Source organism: Gopherus flavomarginatus, chromosome 1 (genome assembly GCF_025201925.1).
Source record: "Gopherus flavomarginatus isolate rGopFla2 chromosome 1, rGopFla2.mat.asm, whole genome shotgun sequence".
Classification (NCBI taxonomy): domain Eukaryota; kingdom Metazoa; phylum Chordata; order Testudines; family Testudinidae; genus Gopherus; species Gopherus flavomarginatus.
Genome location: NC_066617.1, coordinates 45,436,339 through 45,451,194, shown reverse-complemented (window position 1 = coordinate 45,451,194; position 14,856 = coordinate 45,436,339). Strand labels below are relative to the sequence as shown.

Here is a 14,856-nt window from a genome sequence, read left to right as displayed (position 1 = left end):
TCTTTTAAGCAAATGACCCTGTATTTGTCACCTTAATACAGAGAGACCATTTTTATGTCCTTTTCTTTCTTTTTACATAAAGCTTTCTTTTTAAGACCTGTTGAAGTTTTTCTTTAGTGGGGACTCCAGGGAATTGAGTCTGCAGCTCACCAGGGAATTGGTGGGAGGAAGAAGTCGGGGGAAAATCTCTTTGTGTTAGATTTACTAAGCCTGACTTTGCATACCTTCTGGGTAAAGTGGGGTGGTGGAGAGATTAGTTCTCTCGGTACTTGTGTTTTCCAGGACTGGAAACAGGGAGGGTGGCGTCCCTCTGTTTAGATTCATGGAGCTTGCTTCTGTATATCTCTCCAGGAACCCAGGGAGGGAACACCTGGAGGGGAGGAAGGGGAAGGGAAATGGTTTATTCCCCTTTGTTGTGAGACTCAAGGAATCTGAGTCTTGGGGTCCCCCAGGAAAGGTTTTGGGGAGACCACAGTGAGCTAGGCACTATATAATCCCTGGCTGGTGGCAGCTTTACGAGGTCCAAGCTGGTAACTAAGCTTAGAGGTTTTCATGCTAACACCCATATTTTGGACGCTAAGGTCCAGATCTGGGAAAAATGTTATGACACTCTTGTACCCAGGGCTGGCTCCAGGCACCAGCTTAGCAAGCAGGTGCTTGGGGCAGTCACTCCGGAGAGGGGTGGCAGGTACAGCTATTCGGCGGCAATTGGGCAGAGAATCCCTCACTCATGGTCGGAGTGAAGGACCTGAATTGCCGCAGATCGCGATCTCAGCTTTTTTTTTTGGCTGCTTGGGATGGCAAAACCCCTGGAGCCGGCCCTGTTTGTACCCTGGTATTACTGTATCTCATTGATTATCCTCATTCCACCAAACTTCTGTGATGTCTATTATATCAATATCCTCATTTCGTACGAGGCACTCTAGTTCACCCATTTTATTATTTAGACTTCTAACATTGGTGTACAAGCACTTTAAAAACTTGTTTCCTTTTAGCTGTCTGCCATTACACAATGTAATTGGGACTCTTTTTATTTGACTTTCTGATCAACCCATCTCATCACTTCTGTTTCCTCTTTCCACTTCCTTTGTTTCCCTCTATGCTGGTTCCTAGTCCCAGTTGAGCCACCACTCCTTAGCTCCTCATCCAGTTTTATTGTCTCCCCTCAGCCAACTGACTTAAGTCACACTTCTTTCTCTCACTGGCCTTCAGACCCCCTTGTTTCACTCCTCAACCTCCACCCCAGCTCCAGTCTCCTTGCCCAACCAGTCCCTGTTTCTCTTCCTTCTTTATTACAGTCTGGGACAAGGACTGGGACCAATCTGTTCCTTTCACGCCTCCCGGTCTGGCTTTTGTCTGCTCCACACTTCATTCGGACAGCATTCTCCTGCATGCTGTCCAGGTGACAACAGGCAGGTCACTGAGAAGACAGGAGACACTGGCCCCGTTCTGGCCTAGAGCAGCCACTACAGATAGAGTCCACCATGGCCTCCCAGTAGTCTTGGACTGGAGGGATCTGTCAAGGCTGAATCCCCACTCTGGCACTTTGAGTGCAGAAGGTAGGGGCCTGCAAGGATTTTAAAAATTAATACTTGTCACTCCCAAAGTGACAGCTTTTCTCTGACCTTGGCTAGGTAAATGCTGCCACCACCGAAATGCGAAAAAAAAAAAAAAAAAAAAAAAGGCCTAGGAAGGAGCACTTGGGAATTCCTCCCTGTGAAGTACCCTCAAGTCCTTTCACACCCAAACATCCCAGGGAACAGCTGAGAAAGAAAACAAAGGAAATTAGCTATTGCTACCAGCTAACCAAACAACATGCACAAACCTCTTAGGACACCAAAATTTCAATCCTGTCCTTAAAAAAGGTAAATTTCATTAAAAACAAAAAAGAAGGAAAATACATCTGGAACTTAGTCTTTTGCTTGATTTTAAAAGAGCAATTCCAAAAATTAAGCACCCAAAATAGCTTTCTTGGGGGTTCAGCTTAAAGGTTACAAGCAAATAAAAGCATCTGGGGTTAGCACAGAGGACTCTATTAGCCATAAGAAATAAATAGCTGGCTGGCTGGGTGTCCATAAAAGGGAGCTTACCCCTCACACCCTATTTATCACAGGATCATATTCATTTCCTCTGTGGGGAAGGGGAAAGTGCATGCACAGTCTGGTCATGCATAGGAGCAATCTGTGATGGTGGCTTAATGCAGAGTTTGATCACCATCAGGAGGCTCGAGCATGCTTAGTGAGGACAGAATCTTTGGAGATTCTAGATACTAAAAACAAAAGATTTCTACTGAGCAAATGTATTTTTTTTTCAAGGACTCATGTCTTGGCCAAATTTGGTTGGATTTTGATGCTCATGGCAAAAGGCATATCCCTCACAAAGGCCATTGCACTGTCAAACTTAAAATCCCTGTTTGAAAGCATAGGGACATCTGAGCCATTGAAAGAAAAGGTCACCCAAATTTAACTGGCCAAAACCATAATTTTCGCTAGCTTCACTCTTACAAATGGTTGAACTGTTCTGGTTAAAATTTTCCCTAACTAAACATCCTCAGGCAGACACCTGATGTGTAAGATTTCAGCCCAGATGGGTAGTCTGCCAAAGTTATAAGCAACCGAAAACAGGGTCTTATAATGGGAAGTGATCGGCAACCTTAATATTAGGTGATGTTACCAGCTCCACCTATAATTTCAAAATTGTAGAAATGAACACACACACATATAGACAATCCCAAGTTACCCAACAACCCTGCTGCACTACTCTATCTTTGAGGTTTGTGGAAAACCTATTTGTGCCTACCACAGCAGAGAAATTAATCAAGAATAGTTCACCCATGTGAACATATTATTCCTGTCATGCAGCCAAGAACCATGCCATCTACAGTACAGTGAAAATTGAATAGCTTCTGTTCTGGCAAACTAAAACTGCCTTGCGGCAGCTATTATTAATGCATACAACTTTTTCATGATTTCATACAAAATGTAGGGAAGAAAATATGTGCAACCTGCTGTTTTTTGGCTCAGTTTCTGTCACCCTCCCCCTGCGTCCCCTTTTCTTCGGGTTTGCAGCCTCTTTTGGACATGGGACCCATCCCTTCATGTATCTGACAAGTTTCTAGATTTAGTCACAGAATCTCAGAGGTAAAATACTTACTAAGAGTACTTTGAATAAGAAGGCCACATAGTGCAAGTTTATTGTTCAAAAGAAATTAAAAATTGAAGTCGACAAGGGAAAAGTAGGGGCAGAAAAGGTACCTGGAATACTTAAAACCCTGTTGTTATGAATAATCTCTTTTCTATATTTTTGCTTTAAAATAGCACATTGGCTCCAGTGAAAATACTGTATGTTGGACACATTACTTTTTCTGGCATGCAGGCACAAAAATACATTTCCTTTCACTTTTACAGTTGTCCAGTGATATTGAAAATCAAATGATACGTTCAATCTGAGAGAGGCTGTGCAAACTGACCTCCTTCTCCTACCTTGCACCTTGCGTAGTCACTTACACCTGTGAAAAGCAGGTGAGTGTAAAATGCCACCAGATCAGAATTCTGCACTCACAGGTGGTGGCACTTAACACACACTTTGGTCTCACTTTGCAAAGGGGTACTACAGTTCAGGACAGTGTAGAATCAGGCACATGATAGACACTTTAATGTTATGGCAGCAGAAATGTCTCAGATATGAATTCTTGCACACAAGACATTATGGAGTGGTTTGTCTACTCTGCTCATGGGCTGTGAATTCCACAGTAGGCATAATGCTGGCAAGTTGGCTCTTATGCCTCCTTTTTTCTGCAGCATGCATGTTGTGGGTGAGGAGAGTAGGGAGGAGGAATGGCTGCAATGCAGTGCTCTCTGGCAATTTTCAACTGGCATATGGTCCCTTACGGGGCCATTGCCAGCCAGTGCACATTAGAGCATCCTGAGCCAGGGATGCACAGAGAATCAGGGAGATCCTTTCTGCTGTACCCAGTGGGAAGCAGCAGACAAAATTCTGCCTGTATATTTGCCTAAACAATGTGGTCCAGTAATTTTGTTCATCTAAGTGATGCATCAAAGTCTTCAATATAGGAAATCTTTTTAGTTTGCTCCAGTTCCAGAAATCAGACAAGAGAAATGTAATGGATGGGTAATATTCAAAACCACATTGTGGCATCTGGTTCTGAACATCACTCAACTGATTCTGATTTGGAAGGGCATTTAAACAGAAGGAGGGAGGAGACTCATTACTGATTCCTCTGCAAGTAAAAAATAAAATAGTGTTTAGCCTGCAGTTGCAGCAGCTAAGAAATCATATTGTAATACTTGTGACATTAAAGGAGAACATTAAAATGCTTTTATACAAAAGAAATTGTCAGTCTGAGAGGTCTCATTTTGTCTTAATACAACTATCTCATTTCCCTAATATTTACCCTACAGTTTATTTCACTATAGACATAAATTATGCTCCTCACTGGAGAGCTCTTAATAAGTGAAAGTGACACAGACAGGGAGACTACCTCCTCACCAGTTCTTTTCTCCTCCGAACTCATGGCTCTCATTTTAAGTCATATCACATTAATTTCTTTTTCTTTCACAAATTATTTTTAGTCCAAGTTCCTTCAGATTGATGTGTGAAATTATAAAACAAGACAGGTGCGTGAACTCCATCTCTTACTTTTTGGAGTTATATCGGACCATTTTGCAGTGGAGAAAACAGCCAACAATGAGATTTCTGCAGCAGGATTTTGCAGCACTTCTGAGGAAGGATGTTTGTATGATTAATAATGGTTGTTGAAAATTCAGGATATGAATCAGCCTCTCTATCCTGTTTGGCTCTGATTCATTACACTGAGGAGAAAAAAAAACGTCATTTTGAAAAGATGATTTAAAGCCACATTCTTGTGATAAGTAATAACTATTCTTATAGATAGGTAATAACTACAGTCTAAGAGAAAGGACGCTTCTGTTTGGAGTTGATTAAATATACTAAATGATAACTGTGATATCTTAGTAGGTGATCATTGGACAGGCTAAATCTGCTTCTTATGCTTATATTAATTTAGCTGTTAAATGACAGGCATAATCACTAGGAATGGAATGTTCCCAATCGGAAAAAGCTCTCATCGCGTTGATGTGCAACCTGGTATAAACGCAGAACCTGTCTGAAAAATAGATGTTGCCTTTATGCTGAATTACCCTGGGTCAATAATAGAGGTGTGACTGTATTCCACAAAGTAGGTATTTTTTGAGCAGTCTTTGACCACAGCAATTTGTCTGTTTTTCCCTTGGAAATAGGATTTATTTGGAGTAAAGTAGGATGTAAACATTCCATTAGCCTCCTGACATACAGCTTCATTGTCCCTTTCTCTTACTTTTTTATCCATGAAAACTTTCCTAGTTGTTCTTAGCTACTGACTCCTGTGGCTTCTGTAGCATACATGCTGACTCTTTAATTAAAATTGCATGCCAGGAAGTAACTGCCAGCTGAATCCATCCCTCCTACTGTTGCATTCTGTCAGCTCATGGATATTTGGGGGTGGGAGAAAAGGGAATGTCACTGGCTGTCTCTGAAACTAAATTTTGGAAACTGGAAAATGTATGTTGTGTGAAGATTAAATCAGGAAAATATCAGAGCTTATACAACAAAAATGACTTATGAAGGTATAGAGTATTTTCTGAGTTATGAATATGCAAAAGAATATCAGGGAAAAAATAATCAGGAAGATGCTAACCTGATGGCTGACCTTGTGAAATCTTCCTACTAGGAGCAGTGCTATCCACTTTGACATTTTCTATATTCTATCCTTGGACAGCCTATATATTGGTAGTACCTTTTTGCAATCGGTTGGTCAGAAAAGAACACAGAATTCCAGAGGAGAGGATACAGCAGATTTATATAATGGCATTAGAGTATTTTCTATCCAGTGGTGTAACCATTCTGTCTGTTCCTCCCCTTTTCTGTTTCTGTGATCATCACTCCACATTGAGAAGAGGTTTTCATTTGACTGTCTGACTATTTTGAGATCTTATCCTGAATGTCTACAGTTAAGTTAGAAGTGAGTGACATGTTTTTAAGTAGATCAAAATTACTCCTTCCACTGTGAACTATCTTTCATTCTGCCTCTGTCTCTCTTGTCCCCAGTCCATTCCTGAGATGCCTCCCATTTTGCTCTGTGAATCCCAGTCATGCCCTGTGTTCCTCATTGTCCCCCTTATCATGTCTTACCCCACATTCACTTGATAGGATAGACAACCAGGGGTGGCAGACTTGTATACTTTTTGGCGGTGCCTAGAATGGGTCCAAGTCCTCCACTCCAACTCTAAACACATGCCTTGTAAGCTGATAGATATTTTTTAAAATGTAAAATGGACTGTAAGCATTTAACAGTTTCCCTATATTGCAAAATATCACTAAGAATATCAACTTTATTAATACTATTTTGAAACAACCAAGCACTCTTGGATCAATAACCCTCAAAAGCAAATACTTTCTAAAACTAAAACAAAACGTAGCCCCTTCTTTTGTGATGTTCTTCAGGAAGCAGCAAACACTTTTCATCGTTGTTCAGTGGGGGATGGAGGTCCCCCTTGCCCAGTGTGGGGCAGGAGTGGTGACTGCAGTCGGGGGGACAGCACTCGATAAAGCTCCCTTGGAGTCATCTGCCGGTGGGTGCTGGGGGGGGGCAGGGCCTGTCATCACATGTGCACCTCTTCTCACCCTACACTCAGGTGCAGCAGCTGCCACAGCCTGCTGCTGGTGCCGCTCCCTTTGTTGTAGCCAGCAATGGCCAGCGAGGGAGCACAGCGGAGTGTCAGGGCAGCTGCCCAGGGCACAGGCAGGGACACTCTGGGGGTAGCAGGCAGAGCCAGGGAAGAGACCTGGTCCCAAACATTGGTGGAGTCGGGGCACCTGGGCCCTGAATATTGCTGGAGTACAGCCACAGGGGGCCCAGATGACTCAGCACCCCTGTAGACAACTGCATTCTTCTGCGTCCACCTCCCTGCTCTTCTGGAAGATCTGACCGGGTGGCTTGGGTCTAGATAGAATATGGAGCACTTAGTCTGAGAGCATAATGAAATTAAACCTCATTCCATGAGCAAGTTAGTGATGGGTGTCATCTGATTTGTAAAAATCTACAGAAACACAATTTGAATGATATCCCTGTGATGGATTCCCTCCCCCCCACCCGGCTACTCTAGGGTGCCACTTGATGCAGTGGGGTCCCACTGAGCTCTCCTGTTCCATGAACCTGGACTCCCTCACCCCATCCTGCTGCACCAGGCCCTCAAGCCTCCTCTATCACATACACAGATAGGGACACACCCAGCTCCAGAAAGACACGGACACTGAAATCAGCTCTGCAGGGGAAGAATCATCATGGGAATTGCATTCAAGTGCACAACTCTTCTGGGGTGCAAACTCAAAATTGTAATGTCTGTCACTGCACAGAAAACTGTACAGCATAAGCTCATGAAATTCGCTCCCCTCCTCAATGTGGGAGGAAGATATGCCCAGCTTTTTTGCACCCCAGTTATGAATTGCACAAACTGGTTTATAGAAAACAAAAACAAGTTTATTAACTACGAAGGTATCAAAGGGATAGCCGTGTTAGTCTGGATCTGTAAAAGCAGCAAAGAGTCCTATGGTACCTTATAGACTAACAGACGTATTGGAGCTTGAGCTTTCGTGAGTGCACCCGACGAAGTGGGAATCCAGACTAACACAGCTACCCCTCTGATACAGGACTTTGCTGCTTTTAACTACAAAGGATAGATTTTAAGTGTTTATAAGGGATATCAAACAGATCAAATTTAGATTACTGAGCAAATAAAGCAAACATGCAAACTAAGCTTAATACATTAAAGAAACTGGCTGCAAGTAGTAATTTCTCACCCTAAATGTTTTAAACAGATTGCAGAGATTCTTGAAGATAAACTTATTTTGCTTGCAGCTTAGAATTTCAGATATTCCTTTCATAGGCCAGACACCTTCTAGCCTGGGTCCAGTTCTTCCTCAGCTCAGTCGTAGGTGTTTTCAGCAGTCATATTGGGCAGGGATTCAGTGAAGAACTGACCCTAATTAACTCACTCCCCAGCCTTAAATAGGATTTACATATGGGAATCCTTTATTTCACAGGCTGATCACCACCCACTACTAGAGGAAAAATACCAGCAGTCCAAGACGGTGTCCAGTACCAGGTGACATGATCATATGAACCTGCAGTATCAAAGCAGCATCCCAGGAAGCTTCTCAGGAATGTGGGAGATTAGCATCTTCAAAGTCCTCTTCTTCTCCCTAATGGCCCATTCAGGCTGATTGCCTACTGTATGGTGGGCGTTCCCCAGATGCAAACACTTTTTCAATTGATACATAGTCAATATTCCTAACTTCACGTAAAGAAATGATGCATGCATGCAAACAGGATAATCACATTCAGTAAATCATAACCTTTCCAATGATATCTTGCATGACCCATCTTGCATAAAAATATCATAGTTGTACCATATTCGTATCATAACAATATCTCTATGAAGACTATGGGGTGAAGTGTCACAATCCCCTTCTGCAGCTAGGTGGGCTAGGGAGACTCACTGCTCCATGCCCTCCAACTGGTGGAAATTTTGAGAATACAATGTCATGGGAAATGGGTCAAGTTGGGTACCGTTTGAAAGCCTTTTCTCCCACAAACACAATGGTACCAAATATGACAAACCAAGAACAATTATGTAGCTATGTATTTGAGAAAATGTTTAAATTTTTAAAATTAAAACTTAAGCACAGAGATGCATGTCTTAAATTAAAAAAAATGCATTAATCTTTGGTAATCCGAGGGAAATTAGGCTTGACATGCAAGACTGAAAACATTTATTCACCAAAGTTATCAATGTCATCTCCATCTAGTAAAAACAATGAGAAGTCCTTGCGGCAAGTTAGAGACTAACAAATTTATTTGGGCATAAGCTTTCGTGAGATATAACCCATTTCATCAGATGCATGGAGTGGAAAATACGGTAAGCAGTTATAAATATACAGCACATGAAAAGATGGGAGTTGCCTTACCAAGTGTGGGGTCAGTGCTAACGAGGCCAATTCAATTAGGGTGGATTGACCCCTTCCCAACAGAAGGTACTGTAGTAATCATGAATAGGTCAGAGTATGAACGAGAGGCTGCTAAGCAACTTACTGACACCACCTTCTAAAGGCCACTGCCCTCTGATCCCACTGAGGGGTACCAAAAGAAACTGCACCATCTACTCAAGTAACTCTGTGAAGAAGCACAGGAACAAATCTAAACAAACACTCCTAGAGCCATTAACCTGGGAATCCTGGATGCCCCAACATCTCAGGCATTGGCATCCTGACAGCAGGATTGTATGGCTATGTGGACTCTCTCCTCAGGCCCTATGTCACCAGCACTCCCATCTACCTTTGAGAAACCACTGACTTCCTGAGGAAACTACAATCCACTGGTGATTTTCCAGAAATCACTCTCCTATGGATGTAGAAGATCTCTACACCAGCATTCCACACAAAGATGGACTACAAGCGATCAGGAATAGTATCCCCGATAATAACATGGCAAATCAGGTGGCTGAGCAGCAAAGAATCCTGTGGCACTTTATAGACTAACAGACGTTTTGGAGCATGAGCTTTCATGGGTGAATACCCACTTCGTCGGATGCATGTAGTGGAAATTTCCAGGGGCAGGTATATATATGCAAGCAAGGTAGAGATAACGAGGTTAGTTAATCAGGGAGGATGAGGCCCTGTTCTAGCAGTTGAGGTGTGAAAACCAAGGGAGGAGAAACTGGTTTTGTAGTTGGCAAGCCATTCACAGTCTTTGTTTAATCCTGAGCTAATGGTGTCAAATTTGCAGATGAACTGAAGCTCAGCAGTTTCTCTTTGGAGTCTGGTCCTGAAGTTTTTTTGCTGCAGGATGGCCACCTTAAGATCTTCTATAGTATGGCCAGGGAGGTTGAAGTGTTCTCCTACAGGTTTTTGTATATTGCCATTCCTAATATCTGATTTGTGTCCATTAATCCTTTTCCGTAGAAACTGTCCAGTTTGGTCGATGTACATAGCAGAGGGGCCTTGCTGGCATATGATGGCATATATTACATTGGTGGACGTGCAAGTGAGTGAACTGGTGATGATGTGGCTGATCTGGTTAGGTCCTATGATGGTGTCGCTGGTGTAGATATGTGGGCAGAGTTTGCATCGAGATTTGTTGCATGGATTAGTTCCTGAGCTAGAGTTACTATGGTGCAGTGTGCAGTTACTGGTGAGAATATATTTCAGGTTGCCAGGTTGTCTGTGGGTGATGACTGGCCTGCCACCCAAGGCCTGTGAAAGTGTGGGATCATTGTCCAGGATGGGTTGTAGATCCGTGATGATGCGTTGGAGGGGTTTTAGCTAGGGACTGTATGTGATGGCCAGTGGAGTCCTGTTGGTTTCTTTCTTGGGTTTGTCTTGCAGTAGGAGGCTTCTGGGTACACGTCTGGCTCTGTTGATCTGTTTCCTTATTTCCTCATGCAGGTATTGTAGTTTTGAGAATGCTTGGTGGAGATTTTGTAGATGTTGGTCTCTATCTGAGGTTGTTAGAGCAGATGCAGGTGGCTGAGATTTGTGACTTTGTCTTCACCCACAACTATTTCAGATTTTGGGACAATTTATACCCTAAAGTCAGTGGCACTCCTATGGGTTCCTGCATGGCCCCACAGTATGCCAACATTTTTATGGCTGCCTTTGAAAAATGCTTCCTCAGCTTTCGTCCCCTAGTGTCCCTACTCTACTTGCACTACATTGATGACATCTTCATCATCTGGACCCATGGGAAGGAGGTCCTTGAGGAATTACACCTGGATTTCAAGAATTTCCACTCCACCATCAATCTCAACCTGGACCAGTCTACACAAGAGATCCACTTCCTGGACACTATAGTACAAATAAGTGATGGTCACATAAACACCACCCTATACCGGAAGCCTACTGACCACTATATTTATCTACGTACCTCCAGCTTTCATCCAGACCACATCACACGATCCATTGTCTACAGCCAAGCCATAAGATACAGCCATATTTGCTGTAAACACCTACAAGATCTCTATCAGACATTCTTAAAACTACAATACCCACCTGGGGAAATGAGGAAACAGATTGACAAAGCCAGAAGGGTACCCAGAAGTCCCCTACTACAGGAAAGGCCCAACAAAGAAAGTAACAGAATGCCACTAGCCATCACCTACAGCCCCCAACTAAAACCTCTCCAATGCATCATCAAGGATCTACAACCTATCCTGAAGGATTATCCCTCACTCTCACAGACCTTGGGAGACAGGCCAGTCCTTGCTTACAGACAGCCCCCCAATCAGAAGCAAATACTCACCAGCAACTACACACCACACAACAGAAACACTAACCCAGGAACCAACCCCTGCAACAAACCCCATTGCCAACTCTATCTGCATATCTATTCAAGGGACACCATTATAAGACCCAACTATGCCATCAAGAGCTCATTCATCTGCATATCTAACAATATGATATATGCCATCATGTGCCAGCAACGCCCCTCTGCCATGTACATTTGCCAAACCGGACACTCTACACAACAAAAGAATAAATGGACACAAAATCAGACATCAAGAATTTTAACATTCAAAAACCAGTAGGAGAGCACTTCAATCTCCCTGAACACTCAATAACAGACTTAAAAGTGGCCATTCTTCAACAAAAAAAACTTCAAAAACAGACTTAAATGAGAAACTTCAGAACTGAAATTAATTTGCAAACTTGACACCATCGAATTAGACCTGAAGAAAGACTGGGAGTGCCTGGGTCACTACAAAAAATAATTTCCCCTTCTGTTGACACTCATGCCTTCTTGTCAACTGCTGGGAATGGGCCATGTCCACCTTGATTGAATTGGCCTCATTAGCACTGACTCTCCACTTGATAAGGCAACTCCCATATTTTTATGTGCTGTATACTTAATCTGCTTACTGTATTTTCCACTCCATGCATCTGATGAAGTGGGTTATATCCCACAAAAGCTTATGCCCGAACAAATAAATTTGTTAGTCTCTAAGGTGCCACAAGGACTCTTTGTTTTTACTGATACAGATTAACATGGCTACATCTCTGAAATCTATCTCCATCCAGGAAAGCACTACTAGACACAATTACACTGATCCTTGCCTATGTCACAGTCTAACATCACTGTACAAGGCATGCAGCTAGCCAAATATTGGCATGATGGGGAACTTCTTGGCTCTTTAGAGCTCAGATCAAGTGTGGTACCTGTTCTTATCAGTTTAATATCTGATATGTCCTTTATTTGAGGACTGTTTATTAAATTGATTTTCAAAAGAGGGGGCTGGAATAGGAGCTGGCATAGCATAAAAGGGAAGGTCCTTTCATGGATTGAGAACTGGTTAAAAGACAGGGAATAAAGGGTAGGAATTAATGATAAATTCTCAGAATGGAGAAGGGTAACTAGTGGTGTTCCCCAAGGGTCAGTCCTTGGACCAGTCCTATTCAACTTATTAATAAATGATCTGGAGAAAGGGGTAAACAGTGAGGTGGCAAAGTTTGCAGATAATACTAAACTGCTCAAGATAGTTAAGACCAAAGCAGACTGTGAAGAACTTCAAAAAGATCTCACAAAACTAAGTGATTGGGCAACAAAATGGCAAATGAAATTTTATGCGGATAAATGTAAAGTAATGCATATTGGAAAAAATAACCCCAACTATACATACAATATGATGGGGGCTAATTTAGCTACAACGAGTCAGGAAAAAGATCTTGGAGTCATCGTGGATAGTTCTCTGAAGATGTCCACGCAGTGCGCAGAGGCAGTCAAAAAAGCAAACAGGATGTTAGGAATCATTAAAAAAGGGATACAGAATAAGACGGAGAATATATTATTGCCTTTATATAAATCAATGGTATGCCCACATCTCGAATACTGTGTATAGATGTGGTCTCCTCATCTCAGAAAAGATATACTGGCACTAGAAAAGGTTCAGAGAAGGGCAACTAAAATGATTAGGGGTTTGGAGAGGGTCCCATATGAGGAAAGATTAAAAAGGCTGGGACTTTTCAGCTTGGAAAAGAGGAGCCTAAGGGGGGATATGATAGAGGTATATAAAATCATGAATGATGTGGAGAAAGTGGATAAGGAAAAGTTATTTACTTATTCTCACAATACAAGAACTAGGGGTCACCAAATGAAATTAATAAGCAGCAGGCTTAAAACAAATAAAAGGAAGTTCTTCATGCAGCGCAAAGTCAACTTGTGGAACTCCTTACCTGAGGAAGTTATGAAAGCTAGGACTATAATAGCATTTAAAACAGAACTGGATAAATTCATGGTGGTTAAGTCCATAAATGGCTATTAGCCAGGATGGGTAAAGAATGGTGTCCCTAGCCTTTATTTGTCAGAGGGTGGAGATGGATGACAGGAGAGAGATCACTTGATCATTGCCTGTTAGGTTCACTTCCTCTGGGGCACCTGGCACTGGCCACTGTTGGTAGACATGATACTGGGCTAGATGGACCTTTGGTCTGATCCGGTAAGACCATTCTTTTGTTCTTGCTCTGTCCACCTCATGCATTGGCCTGGTATTGCAGTGTCCCTGGGAACAGTGCATCTCCTTTTGCAGAGAATTTTCTGGTTAGACAAACAGAAAGAGTTTCACTGTGAAGATGTTGGTTTGAGAAAGTTTTCTTTTAAAAAAAAATCCAGACTCATTAGGATTTTCATTATGGAGAGGGATAGCTTAGGAGTTTGAGCATTGGCCTGCTAAACCCAGGGTTGTGAGTTCCCTCTTTGAGGGGGCCACCTAGGGATCTGGGGTAAAATCAGTACTTGGTCCTGCTAGTGAAGGCAGGGGGCTGGACTCAGTGACCTTTTGGGGTCCCTTCCAGCTCTATGAGATAGGTATATCTCCACATATTTTTAAAAAATTTTTTTTGTGCATAAGCATTTGATTAGCTGAAGGATTGATTCGGAAGCATATGGTACTTTACACATACCAAGACCCATCCATGCCCAATAGGGGAGAGTAGTTTTAGATGTGCACAATCCTCCCAGAAACATTCTATCGCTTGATAATTTTCCCTCTTGATAGCAGGTTTAAATGAATGCCTTGGTGGTGGCAATTTTTCTCCAGTTATCTGTTTTTTGGAAAATGTCCACCAACATAGCTCTGCAAGTGTCGTAATGTTGGCCTTCAAATAGTAAACTTGGCATGTGATTGCCTCCAGTGTGTTTATGACCCCATCGGTAACTGTATCAGCCATTCTGGGCACCTTCAGAGTGAGAAGAATCTTCTGAGGCTGAATCAAATTTCTTCCAATAAGATAACTTTGGTCTTTCAGCCAATCTTCTACTTGTGTCACATCCTGAAAAATGCAGTGATATTTAATAGTCCAAGTAACAGGAACACATCTTTTAGGGATATACAGCAATGCTGTTCCCCAGCAGCAACCACAAAAACAGAATCTTGAGGAAATCTTGGGTAGCGTTTCACAGAGAGCAGTAAAACATCTATGTCTTGTTCAAAAATCTAGAGTTGAGTAGCTCCTCTCTTTTGTGGTATTGATGATATGCAAGATCATTTTAGTGTCAGCTGACTCAGGGAAACTATGAAGAAACTCCACTGAACAGTGAGAGGGAGCAACTTCATTATACCCTGCAATGACAAAATTCTTTAAGCAATTTGAAAGCTGGAGCTTTTTTTCCTGCAAGGTATGCATTTAATTCATCCTTTGTGGGAGTATGTGACAGTAGCTTCTTCATTATGACATTAGAGATGTCTGTGGAGCCAATGATTTTGTACTGGCAGATGCAATACCATGGAG

At 42.3% G+C, this 14,856-nt stretch overlaps 1 pseudogene; it reads left to right on the top strand.

Moving 5' to 3' along the window:
• Positions 1 to 12,247: 12,247 nt before the first annotated feature.
• Positions 12,248 to 12,390, top strand: LOC127043398 (uncharacterized; annotated as a pseudogene).
• Positions 12,391 to 14,856: the final 2,466 nt, after the last annotated feature.